Below are 13,687 nucleotides of genomic sequence, written 5' to 3'. Positions count from 1 at the left end.
AAGCCCACTATATAGATTCTAATCACGTAGGTTTTCAAAGTACTTGGAAATATTCCAACGGCTCTGTCTCCGCTACAAGCTCGATGTTGCAAACGACAAATGGCGCCACGCGGTCGAGTTAAAAACCAGCCTAAGAGTAAGTACGGATGTCCTCCAACAGAACAGTAACGTAATAATACTCACCTTGGTGCCTAAAAAACCTAACCAATTAACCAATCCTTCACCAATCTTTAGCCTACAAACAAAACGCCCAACCATAAGAAAAGCAAGAAAAAGAGAAGAAACGACATGACTCGTGCAGCCACTTATCATGAGTCCAATATTGCAGAGCCTACGGTACCACAAGTTTACCGATACCAAAGAAAGTTATAGAAACACTACCATCAGGAGAGGATATGAGGCACTCCACAACCTCGCAATTTTGACCGTAAGACAAAATAACGGCTGGACCACCCGAAAAACAGAATGGGCATTGCTAGACGGGTCTCGAAGAAGGGGATGCATTTATTCGATGTGGGGGCAAAAAATACCAATATCCGGGCAAAAAATGAACTCGGGAAGCGCATGACAGGAGTGGATGAAGGTCAATTGGATAGGACCTCACCCTGCAGTCGTCCTAAATAGGATGTTAGGGATAATTACTCTGAATATGACCTCAACTTGTCTTCCTAACGCATTTAGAGAAATCGGAGAAACCACTCTCGGAGCGCCAAGAGAGTGGATAGAAAAACAATCCGAGGGGGTGGGCATGGTATATAAGACAGGGGTCCGCGCCTCCCCGTTTAGAAAGAAACTACTGCACGCCATGATAGACCTGACACCGATCCAGCGACTACGCGTTAAAACTCTCCTGTACCAAAACTATGGATCCAGTCGTACACAGGAAGAGGCGATATGGCAGGAACAAGTTCATTCAAGAAACGTTCCCAAATCATGAGGCCACAGTATACACCGACTCAGGGAGGTACGAAAGCACGGGGCTGCAATTGTCGTTCTTGACTACTCTGGGAATCTTTGTGACTGCATGCCCGTTCAAAATACAGGAAGAAAGAAGTGGAAGTTGGAACCATCCTCTAGGCATTCCGGATAGCGGAAGTAACATCATATAGAATCTCGAAGGACATTTTACTGTTTCCTGTAGGCAGAATGACTAAGCGCTTCGCTAAGATATTCTCATCCACAATGCAAACAGTTAACAACCCCACCTGTACCCCTTGACACAATGATCTGGAAGAGAACTACGTACTGACCAAGAGGCACACAAACTTGCATATCATGCACCTGGTGACCGCGACTACCACACTGTCCTCCTCGAACAATGTTAAGAACGAATCCCCATCCTATGCGTAGGAACAAGACCTCCCCCCCTCGCTATAATAAAGTGGCGATACCGAAGAATCCAAAACTCTGTGAATGAAAAACCAACACAAGTATCTGCAAATGTATGTTTGTTAAGGTGTTCGGTAGAAACATCATACATTACCTTTAAACCCTGCAAAAAGGGGGGAAACATACACTCTCTTGCACGAATCCTAGCCATATCCACGGGTATGGCCAGGGGAGAACAACTCCAACATAACGTACTCCACTCCGAGACATGGGAGGCATCTTTGACCGCCTGCCATTTGAGAGGGCAAGGGAAGAAGTTGGTGAATCTGTTGCCCTAGTCTTCAGGTTCCTCCCTCTACCACCCTGTCATCTCTTTACCAAGTTTTCCTAAACCAGAGCTATTTCTTTCTGGACAAACGTCTCTCTCTCTCTCTCTCTCTCTCTCTCTCTCTCTCTCTCTCCGAAAAAAGAAAAATTGTTCAGCCCGGTCTAGCAATTACAGAATATTTTGAAACACTGACACTAACGACCCCTCGCTCAAACCGACCAAAACCTCGCACCGGCAACCTTTCCCGCTCACGTTTTAATCCACAGATGTGCAGAGAGCCTTTGTCTTTCGTGGAGCACAGCGATTAAAAACCCTCTTTGCTAATCTTTCTTTCTTCGATGGCGTTTAGTGCTCGTGATCGGAAACGCAGCAACTGCGTACGAAAAAACTCCGTGGAAGTCAAAGTACCGCTATCGCGCCTTACATCTTACGAAGCAAGCGTAGATGTCTCCGCAACTATTTTTTGCTTGGAGTAGCTCAAACAAGTATTTCTTTTAATGAATGTTTTTGTCGCACCGCTGTGACACTATTTTCAACGCATCGTTTTTTTATTTGCCGTCATCAGAACCAATTCAACAAGTACTAGACTCTGGTCATCTTGTTTACGTGATTATGTTTGCTCAAATATGCCTGAGGTTTCCTACGTCCTTACCACGAAGGCAGCCAGAAAGCCAGACGTTATTGTAATGCAGGAAACAGTCAGTGAAAATGTGCGATTACCGGGTTACAAGGCACACGCCTGCCTTCCCAGCCGAGCACCCAACGGCACGGGTAGAGGATTTTGCAGCTTAATCAGAAAGGGGATATGCCACGAAGAGAGGGAAGGTCTAAAGAAAAGAAGTCGATGGCTGAGCACATCATCACGGAAGTAGTAGTAGGCAAGAAAAGGAAACAGAGCATTTACATCGCAAACATCTACAGTAGACCAAGCTACCTACACCGTTTCAAGACGCTCATGCGTAAGATCAGCAAGACGGCAGGTCTCAGTGCTAACCTCGTAGTATGCGGAGATTTTAACGCTCATCACAAGAAATGGGGATACGATGCGAATATGATCAAGGGTAGAGATCTCCTGGAAGCCACCGAGGAAGAAAACCTCCCCCTGATCACGGATTCCGCACACCCAACACGTACCGGCTCCAAAAAAGATCGAGATACTACACCAGATTTTACGTTCGTCAGGGTAAACAGCAACAGCAAGCTCCCGACGTGGACCAACACGGGTCTCAACCTGGGAAGCGACCATTACATTCTCTAAATACGGGTCCCCGTGAACGAAAAGCCAGTCAAGACACGCATCCACAAGCTAACGGATTGGAATCTGTACCGCACTCTGTTACCGGTGGATGAAGAGGACATTCAGGATATTGAGACTTGAACGACCAAGATCATGGATAGCGCCAAATCAGCTACCAAGGAGATAGAGACCGAACCCGAAACAGAGAAGATCGACAGCCGCTTGGCACACATGTTGGAGGCGAAGCAATCCATACGCAAGATGTGGAAGCAACAACGACACAACAGGAAGCTAAGGCAAAATGTCGCCGATCTCAACCGGGCCATCCAGAAACACTGCACCGCACTCTGCCGCCAACAGTGGGCGGAGGTATGTAGTGCGGCGGATGGTCAACTTCACATAGGGAAGACGTGGTCGTTACTACGCCACCTATTGGACGAGACCAAAACTAAATCCCACCAGCGCGACAACCTTAGCAGGGTCTTGAACAAGTAAATCAGAGAGCTTGGTCAGGAGGAGGCGTTCAAGCAGATTGGTGACAAGTACCTACCGGCCATCCCAGAGGAAATACATCCCGACTACCAGGGTCCCGCCAACGACGAGTTGGATAGAGACATCGAACTCTGGGAGGTTCGTGCAGCCGTCCAGGAACTGAATTGCCGTTCGGCAGCAGGACCGGAGTGGGTGACAAATAAGGTGCTCAAACACCTCAACCAACCGACGTTAGCTAGCCTCACGGCCCTGTTCAACAGGTGCTGGAAGGAGGGCAAACTACCCAAGAGTTGGAACAGCAAAGACGATACTGATACCCAAACCAGGCAAGCCCCCAGGTATCGAGAACCTACGACCAATTTCCTTGACATCGTGCGTAGGGAAGGTGCTTGAGCAGGTCTTCATGATTCGTGGCAAGCATACTTGGAAGAGAACGACCTTTACCCATTCGATGATCGGGTTTCGAAGCAAACTAAGCACACAGGATGCCATATTACAGATCAAGTCGGAAGCCATTGACAACAGAACAAGAGACAACCAAGCGATAGTGGGATTGGACTTACAGAGCGCCTTTGAAAAGGTGAAACACTCTGACATCCTTTTCCAGATCAGCGCCCTGCGGATGGGGGAGCGTACGTACAACTACGTGCGGGACTTCCTCTCGGGGCCCACAGCACATATTCAAGCAGGAGACCTTACCATGGATGAACGGAAACTAGGAAGTGTGGGTATCCCTCAAGGGTCGGTGATATCACCACTGCTCTTCAATCTAGTCATGATTGGAGTGGCAAGACGACTGGAATCAATACCCGAGGTCCGCCACACCATTTATGCGGACGACATGACGCTATGGGTGCCGGGTGGATGCGATGGCCACATTGAATCCTCCCTGCAGCTAGCGGTGGACGCCATAGAAGAACAGCTACAAGGCACGGGTCTGGTTTGCTCCCCGAGCAAATTGGAGCTACTAATCATCCCGCCAATGTCAAGACTCCGGCAAGAGAGCACTATCAAATTACGCACCAGCAACGGGCAAACGATCCCGGAGGTGGCTAAACTCAGAGTGCTGGGCTTCCTGATTGAAAGGAATCGCAGAAACAACGACGCGGTTACCCGCCTGGTTGGCAAGGTCACGGCTGCCACGCAGCTCATCAAACGAGTGGCAAACAGAAATCCGGCATGAGAGAGGACAGCCTACTCAGGTTGATCCAATCATTTGCAATAAGTCACGTTGCTTACGCCGCGGCCTTCCACAACTGGCTACTTCAAGAGCGTAACCGACTGAACGCTGCCATAAGAAAGTCATACAAGGCAGCCATCGGTGTTCTTGACATCGCAAACACCGAAAAGCTCCTCGAGCTCGGAATCCATAACACTTTGGAGGAAATCATGGAAGCCCAGCAAGTAGCCCAGATCGAGCGGCCCAAAGGATCGAAGACGGGAAGATCCATCCTTGCCCGACTCGGAATGGAAACGGCGTCCACCACTCGTAGCCCCGGCAAGAAAGAAGAACGAGACATCCCGGCTGTCATCCGGAATGCTACCAGAGTCTATCCTCTACCCAAGAACATGGACCCGACTCACAACAAGGATAGAAGAATGGCCAGGGCAAAGGTCATGTTAGAGCAGCACCTGAGCGTTCCCGGCACCAGATTCGTAGACGCTGCAGAGTACAGCGACCGCCGATGCTTTGCAGCAGTAGTGATCGATTCAAGGACGGGAGACACGGTGAACGCTGCGAGCATCGTTACACGAGAAGCGCAGTGTGCAGAAGAGTTGGCCATCGCCCTGGCCATCGCGGACCCAGAAACAACGACCGTGCTAAGTGACTCCGAAAGTGCAGTGCGTAACTTCTCTAAAGGCCGGATGTGCTGTGGAGAAGTGCGGTTGCTCGAATCGGCGAACATCGACGGACGTAAGGTAGCAGTCAAGTTGTTCCCCGCTCACGCAGGGAACGATGTGTCAGAATCGGCTGCCAACCACAACGAGACGGCAAATTCAGTGGCGCGAGAATTAGCAGGCCGCGCGGCTGTAATGGATTCGTCTGTAGAGTGGTGGACGGAGACAAAGGATAGCTACGATACCTTTCAGGGTATCACTAAGTTTTACAGGAGTAACAGGAGGGTGCTGGCACCGCCTCACCCCGAGTTGACTAGAGAACAAGCGTCTACGTTCAGACAGCTACAGACAAATTCATTAATGACCCCGGACATTATGAAACATATCCATCCAGAACTCTACACGGACGACAAGTGTGTCTTGTGCAATAACTCCAGGGCAACAGCCGCCCATTTATTATGGGATTGTGAAGTGCGACCAGTCGAAGCTTCAACTAGGACCGACCTTCCGCCGTGGTTACAAGACGCCATATGCAGTTACGACAAGGACATTCAACTCGCAGCCGTCCAGCAGGTCCTAACGGCTCTCGAACGGCGGCACCGGAGAGAAAGCTACGGGCCGACGCCCTCCCTTCGGGGACAAGGGTGTCCACCCCTGCAGTGAGTAGCGAAAGTGTTGCTTAGTAGAATGCCACCAGGATCGACGAGTGGCTACGTTCGGGCGTAGTGGAGACATTGCGCCTGTTGCCGGTGATCATTAAAGTCTCTTTCACTTCAGTTCACTTGCACGAAGTACTTCAACATGTGTGGGTTTGAAAACCTGTGTTAATACGGGCTTGTTGGTACATACTTAGTTTGATAACAGCGCTAGGACAGGACACAGAGAAGGCGACACGAGACACGTGTTGTTAGCCAGCGCCCAGTCTCGTGTCTCCTTCTCTGTCTCCTGTCCTAGCGCTGTTATCAAATTATGAGTGGGTTTGTTTGAAACGAGTTTTCCGATACATACAATATCCTTTCAAGCATTGTTTTTTTTTCAAATGTTTTTGGCCAGGCTGTGAATTGTTGACACACATACAGGCAAACAGACCAATATTTTTGTATTCAGATAGTCCAAGCAAGACTCATCTTTAAAACTAAGATACCTAAATCTCACTGCAATGAGTCGCTTTGTCTAGCAGAGTAGAACGAGCGGCGAACATTCCGTCCGTCGCCGCAGTGCACGCGTGACGTGGTTAATAAGGAATGTCACCACCTAGCCAAAGCTGCATGCAATCGGCTTTGCTGTTTCAAGCCAGAAAAAAGGGAGGGTATCAAGCATGGCAGGATACACACGTGCACAGAGACGTCTGTATACCAGAAATGCATCGGTTGATGTGTTGATGTTTTCCCACCCACTAGCGTGCCCTAGCTAGCGAATAAAATTTGGAACATACCCGAGATTTATCCTAGCAGACAAATGCCGAGCTGTCTCCTTCCCTCCCGGGTAGTAGGCATCGCATCGTTTGTGTAACACGCCAGCACAATCCACTCTACCACAGATGACACCAGCCCAATCGCATTGGGCTGTTTGACTGCCACGTTGAGAGACTGAACATATTTATAGTTTTCTAGTAAAGAGTCTTCAGGGTGGCCACCTCATTCCAGGAGTCTATTGGCACGGGCCGCATCTTCTGCCCCTCCACCAACTTGCGTTGGACGTCAAGTGAAGAGCTGGCCAAGGCGCTCTCCCAAAGCTCATAAGTGTGGAAGGGATTGGGCGGGTCAAGTGGGTTTTGTGCACAACCGCCGACCATTCAAAAAGTGTCCCGGATTCCCCAACGAAGTGGAACAAACGGGAATACAGGGTGGGGGCTATGTAGTGGTTTCTGCTCGGGTGGGGGTAAGTATTATTTTGCAGGGCGCGAAATATTCAATCGGGGTCCTTGGGTAGTACTTTGTGTGGTGGGGAGTACTTTTGTCTCTGTAGCCGATAGTGCGTGGTAATCTCTCGATACGTGACTAGAGGGGGCGGACGGAGATCTTTGTCTTGGGTACTCGGCCGGTCAACTCTACAGCTGAGAGAACTTCACGCCAACACAACGCACATGTCAACAGTAAGGGCATGGAGCTTTTTTTAATTTCGAGATATTTCCCTACGGCACAAAGAGAAATTTTAAAGGTACAACGTTACACCACTTTGACGCAAAAATCCAAGAAAAGACCGGTACTGGGGTCCTCATATCCAAATCTTAGATCTGGGGGTCTCCCACGATGGAGCCCTGTGCTTCTAAGGTGCTGAATTTGGGAGTTTCTGAGACCTGAGCAAGTCCACAACAGGCGTTTAACATCACCTTCTGGCGCAGAGGTCACACAGAGGCGGCAGGTGTCCGCCAACGGGGTGTGATATCGGGCAGGCCAAGCGTGACTAACTGCTGGAGATGACGCCACCCCAACTAGAAGCCTCCGCAGCAAGACCTCCTCCCAGGGAGCGAGCCCACCGGGGAGGTCAGTTCCACATTGTGGAAGTAAAGCACACGTGGAGCGGCGGAGGATCTCTTTTCCACCACGAGTTCTTCTGCGGTAGATACTGGAAGAAGTGTTAGTGGCCGTGGGAGTTCTCTTCGGTGGCATCTCCGCGTGACCCCCCCCCCCGTTACCATCCTCCTCTCCTAACCAGTGCACGCATGAACCGGCAACTGGCCATGAGCGGGTGCTTAGAAAGATACTGGCGGACATGTCACTCTGAAAGCCCTTTAAAGGAGCCATGAGGACAAAACACAAGTTCGGTTCATTCGAAAGATTGCCTCGATAGAATCATTCTGACATTAGTGTTAACGCACACATCGCTCAAATAAGCTACGTAACTAGGAAAAAACGGAATGGCCATGCGACCCACTAGCTCATTTCCCGCAACAGAACCTATGATGTCATATGAGCTTAGCTGTGCGATTGGCTTAGGACGGAAAAAGCAAACGCAAATTAGGCACGGCTTAAATGCTTTCCGAACGAGCTATTTGCACTTAAGTGTAACGCATATTCATTTTACAGCAGTAAGAATGGTGCGGTAAACAATGAAAGTTACAAAAACACACGTAAGCATAGAAGTACCGATGCGCACTGATGTTGGTACTGGGCGCACTATACTTGTTTTAGCTGCACAGCACTCCGCCGCTTTGAAGTTGTTTTACAGGACACTGGCCGATTGGCGTAAGTGACGTTGTCGTACGTGACCATGTTTGTTGAGGATACCCCAGGTTTCACGAGACGATCACTGTTTACAGTAACAAAAACAAGCCAGGTGCAAATACGCTCAAAAACAAAGCAACGGCGGACAACGGTTCGTGGATGACTACAGCAGCGCCATCTGGGAGGGCTGACGGACAGCAAGGCCGCAAACCCGAGTGACGCAGTGGTAGTTCACTTGAACACACGCGCTTCTGACGTCATTGCTGACATTACAAAAACCCACGATTCGACGGGAGAATCAAAATTTTCATTTAAATTGAGCAATTTCTCATTGAATACGGCGTCATTTGGCGCCGGACAAGCGCTGGGGGCACCATAAAACGCGAAATCTTTCGAATAAAACAAAATTGTATTCTGTCTTCATGGCTCCTTTAAGCTGAACGACTGATATTTGCCGACGTCGGCGTTCCAAGCGGGCCAGTTGCTGTTCATCCAGGAGGGATTCGCAGCTACACGACCTGCTGGACCTTAAATTCAATAGGTGACTATAGCCTGATTTTTTATTTTATGGACGGCCATAGACATCCATAGGCGGTGATACCGCACACGTTTTTGTGCAGGCACCCATAGACTATTTTTGTATGAGTCTATAAATGTTGTAGTAGGGTAAATTTACATTGACTTGAGCAAACGTCTCGCGTGTTATCTTTGGAGGAACGAGACGGGAGAGGAACATCATGAGAGGTGAGCGGGAAAGAGAAGGGAGGCATTTACTTGGCAGCGGTGCCAATCGAACATCGTCTTTCGTCGACATTTGCAACGAAAGGAGCGGACACGCGGCCATTTTTTGCAGGGCGATTTCGCGTTACAGACGCCACCAGTGAAAGCACCGAAGCTTCGCTATGAAAGCTTCGCTATGATCCCATAGGATTTAATACCGGGTATCCACAGTAGAAGCCCATTCGCCGCTGAGCTGTATCAGCGTGTCCCGGGGTGAACTCCAGGCGTCGTCGCTAATTCATTCCTCGTGGCACATACCCACTTGGTAGGTTGACCAGGAATTGGGAACTTTGATACGCTAATCAGTAACTTGCGCTATAAGAGAAAGAAATGAAACTGATGAAATATCCGCAAAGATGGCCTAGAAGTAAACAAGCAGGTCGAAGTAATTCGTCCCAAAACACGAAGAAACAAAAACGAAGAAGGTAGGACATACGATGTAGAAGTAAAAAAGTTACGTATCGCCCGATTTTTGCCTTGAAATCACGTAGGCAGACTTAATTTCCCGGGAAAATTTTTGTTTCCCCGGGAAACACGAGCGCTAGGCATTTTCTTTGTTTTTTTAACTGCCGGGCGGCCGCCGCGAGGCCCGCGCTCATATGCGCGCGCTCGGCAATTTCTTAGTATTTTTAACTGCGGACACAGTAATTACGATTTGGTAAGCAGCTTCGCTGTAAAAAAAAACATTACTCACCCTGGTTCCTCGACAGGCTCGTTTTAGATGCGAAGCATCTCATGCTCGGGGCTGTGTCCCTCCCTCCCTCGTTGTCGTTGTCCGCCGTCCGCGCTCTACTGCGCATGCGCGTCTCTTCAGCCCCGTCAGCGTTGGGGCTGACGTCAGCGCATTCCACTATAAAAAGAAATAGTTAGGCGGCGCCTGGTTTCGATCCCACGACTCTCTGGCCGCAACGGGAGGTACGTGGTGCTCTTCCCACTGCGCTACAAACCGAAACGGGAGCATGTGCTACGAACGCGCCTTATGTCCTTCACTCATTCAAACTACGTCAAGAAGCTACTGATACAACGAAGGCACGCGAAGCTGAACGTCAACGGAAACGACGAACTGAAAACTAATGGGAACTTCAGTCGACCCCATGGCTGCTTCGCATACTACTCAGGGTTCCCCTACGGGAAGATGAATTGCATTTTTGTCAATGCTTCTTTTTCCTTTAGTAAAAACTTTAGTGGTATTGTCATCAAGTGAAATCGTGAGAATGTGGTTTTGTGGTGTATTTTTGAGTTCGAGCTAGTTTCGGCTTCGGTTCCGCCGTGCAATACGTCCATGGTTTCTGACGTTTTCTGTGATCGCGCATTAGTCGTACGTCAGAAATCATCATGACCCGCTATTCACATGTTTTTGGCTGCAAAAGTGGGTCGGATAAACCTCCTTGCACCACTTCAAGCTAAGAATTATCGTTTTCTGCAGTACGGAAGACCGAGCCGAAATGGGCGTAGTGGCTGAACTCCGGTGCTGCTGTTCATCGCAGATGGTGAACCGCGGGGTGTCTTTCCCGCACGTACTCATCTCACCTCACCTACATGTCTTTATTCCGTAGTATCGCCCGCGGCGTCGGCCAATCGGCCAACAAAAAAAAAATTCACCCCACCTCCCCGAAGGGAATCGTGAGGAAATGCGAATGCATTTCTTTTGCGCGAGAGTGCGCGGAATTTATAATTAATGAGGAGACGGTGATTTCTGCGTAACCATTTATTTAACACCTGTTTGTGTTGTCGTTGTACTTGACGGCCACGATCACTGCCTTGTGGTCGGTAAAGTGCACAGTCAAAGGGTCTTTGAGAAGCATGCGGGCGTGGGAGAGTGGGGCGAGCGTCGAGAGGAGAAGCACCGAAGCACCGCTCCTACCCTCGCCTACACTCTCCCACACACGCGGGAGCTCCGGCGAGCTGTGGCGATGCGAGCGCCCTCACACGCCCGAGCGCGTTCCTCCTCTCCACTCACTCGCCGCTGATCCGCCTGCACCACCTGCTCCGGTTGCTAGGGGAGAGGAGGAGCGCGCGCGCTCGCAGCTGTTGCTGTGGGAGAGGGGGTGAGAGCGGAGACATAACACCTGCGGGCACGTGGACGCCGCACGGCGCCTGACATGGCTCAACTAAGAAATGCATTCGCATTTAAAACAGGTCTATACCGCTCGATTTGGAACCACCGAGTAGCTTCATCATATTAAACTATGGGAACATACAACTACGCTTACAAATAAGTTATAACAAGTATATATGTCGAGGCCCACCCCCGTCATATCGGATGTTGCTGTTTACGTGTAAAATTGCTGTACCTTGAGCTGATGAGCTGAGCATTGCTTGAATAACGTTTGTACAGTGGGATTTACCGTAGCCCCCACAAATTGCTGATCAGCAGCTACTACGTTTCTTCGGGCAGTATTATTGAACGGGAATGTGTGGTCATGCTGTCGACTGGTCTGCTATTTCACACTGTGAAACGTTTTTACGGTGTACGATGTACAAAAGCAGTTGGATTTATTTTTAAATTACGTACATTACTTCGTTTTTATTGTCTTTGGATTTTCTACAAGCGTACCCGTCGCATAGGCATATGTATCTTACGGCGAAGCGTCGTGCATCAGTTACATGAAGCGATACTTGCTCGCTACAAACGGTGACATAAGGCTTATCCAGCCCGTCTCCGAAGTCAAAATCATGTGAGCAGGTGGTCATTGTGACTCCTGAAATATGGCTCATGCGTGATCACAGATATCGGTGGAAGCCACGGGCCTGTCGCACCGCAAAACCGAAACCGAAACTTGTTCAAATTCTCCGAAACTAAACTACAATAGCCATATTCCGACCCATACTTGTTGCGAAGCGCACTAAAGTATTTCCTGAAAAGCATCCTTTACGCAAACGCAGGTGCGTACCCATGAACTGTAGAATTTTAGTCGTCGTCCATTACATCGAAAGATGAGTTTGCGTCATTTCTCGCCACTGCTGCAGTTGTTGCGGCCGTCGCAGACTTCGCCGCGTATGTATTTCTTCTTTGGGGATTTGAAACCTAAATATGGCGTTAGCGACTGCATAAACGTCGAAAACAATGTTTTTTTTTCGCTCATCTGTGCAATACAAACAAAATCAAAAGTTAAACAAATTCAAAAAGCTGTTGGTTACGACATAGCAACGCATTAACTAGGTTGTTTAATATTCTTAAACTTCTAATGCGCTTTTTTTCTTCGCGTCTGCAATGTTCCTGGTACTCTTCATGGGCTAAAATTTCAGCAAGCAGTTCAATGATTGTCCGAAAATTAAGTCACGGATTGGTGTAACCCTTCGGCAGGGAGCTAAGAATAGTGTAACGGTATTGCTGCCTTTCCAAAGATTGATATACGAAATGCATTTATATAACCCGCCGCAGTGGCTGCGGGCCTAAAGCGCTGTCCAGCTGAACCCAAGGACGTTGGTTCGATTCCTGACCGCGACAGCCGCTCTTCAAATGGAGGTGAAATGAGAAAACGCCCGTTTATTCGAGATTTCAGCGCATGTTAAAGCTCCCCGGAGGTCAAAACTAATCCGGAGCCCTCTACTAGAGCGCGCCTCATTGCCTGTGTAGCGTCGGCGCGCTGAACGCCATAATCAACCAATCATTTATATAACATTCTTATTTGAAACCATTTTATCTCTAGAAAATGGCAGCTCGGTGCGTGAATAAGGTACTGCGCTTGTGAACACTAAGTTTCAGCTTGATTCGGGGCAAACACAGTCGCTTTTTCCGTCAAGTAAAAACAAGGCAGCAGAACGATAAAGTAGCGTAAGCAAAACCATCTATGTGTTGCGCACGTTCAAATCAATTAGGCGTCATAAATGGCTCCGCAGTGCCCCCTCCCGCTCCCACGACTATCCACAAAGCCTCACATAATTTTTTACTCGGAAATTTCCCGTTTAAGCTGAATTATAACAATTTGAACATGTTTGTCACCCTTGGATCCCTTTTCGTCTTCTGCCCATGTAATACACTACAACTGTAAAATGATGAAGAGCTCTATTTGAAGCAACGGAGCAAAAGAGTGGCAGGGCTGGTTGCCGGTGCGGCACCGATTCAATTATGTATTCCGCTATCTCTCGAGCTGCTTTCGTCGGCACGTTTATTCCTGTCAAACTTAATTTGAATCAAGTGTTAGCAGTGCACCGGTCATCTTAATAGGATAGATCATGCGTTGATCTTAAATAAAACGAAAAGTGCAGGAAGTCTGTTTTCCTGGCATACGAGTAATTATCGAAATTGATTTTCTGACGACAATCTTCACGAGTATTTAGTCATGCGACCACACTGTGTGTGAGGAACCCGACAGATTAGACCCTGAAGAATTGCAGTACTAAAAACGAAACTTTATTGTTTGTTTTATTGACAGACGATATTGCTGAAATTGGCCAGAACAGCGCGGGACAATACGCTCACGTTTGTGCTACTGAGCCCAAGGTCGCGGGTTCGATTATCGGCCGCGGCACCCGCTTTTCAGATGGAGGCGCAAAGCAGAAACGCCCGTA

This window comes from Haemaphysalis longicornis, unplaced genomic scaffold (genome assembly GCF_048455015.1).
Source record: "Haemaphysalis longicornis isolate Haplotype H1 unplaced genomic scaffold, Haemaphysalis longicornis Haplotype H1 scaffold_2, whole genome shotgun sequence".
NCBI lineage: Eukaryota > Metazoa > Arthropoda > Arachnida > Ixodida > Ixodidae > Haemaphysalis > Haemaphysalis longicornis.
The sequence above is the reverse complement of the archived record's forward strand: the minus strand, read 5'-3'. Positions refer to the sequence as shown.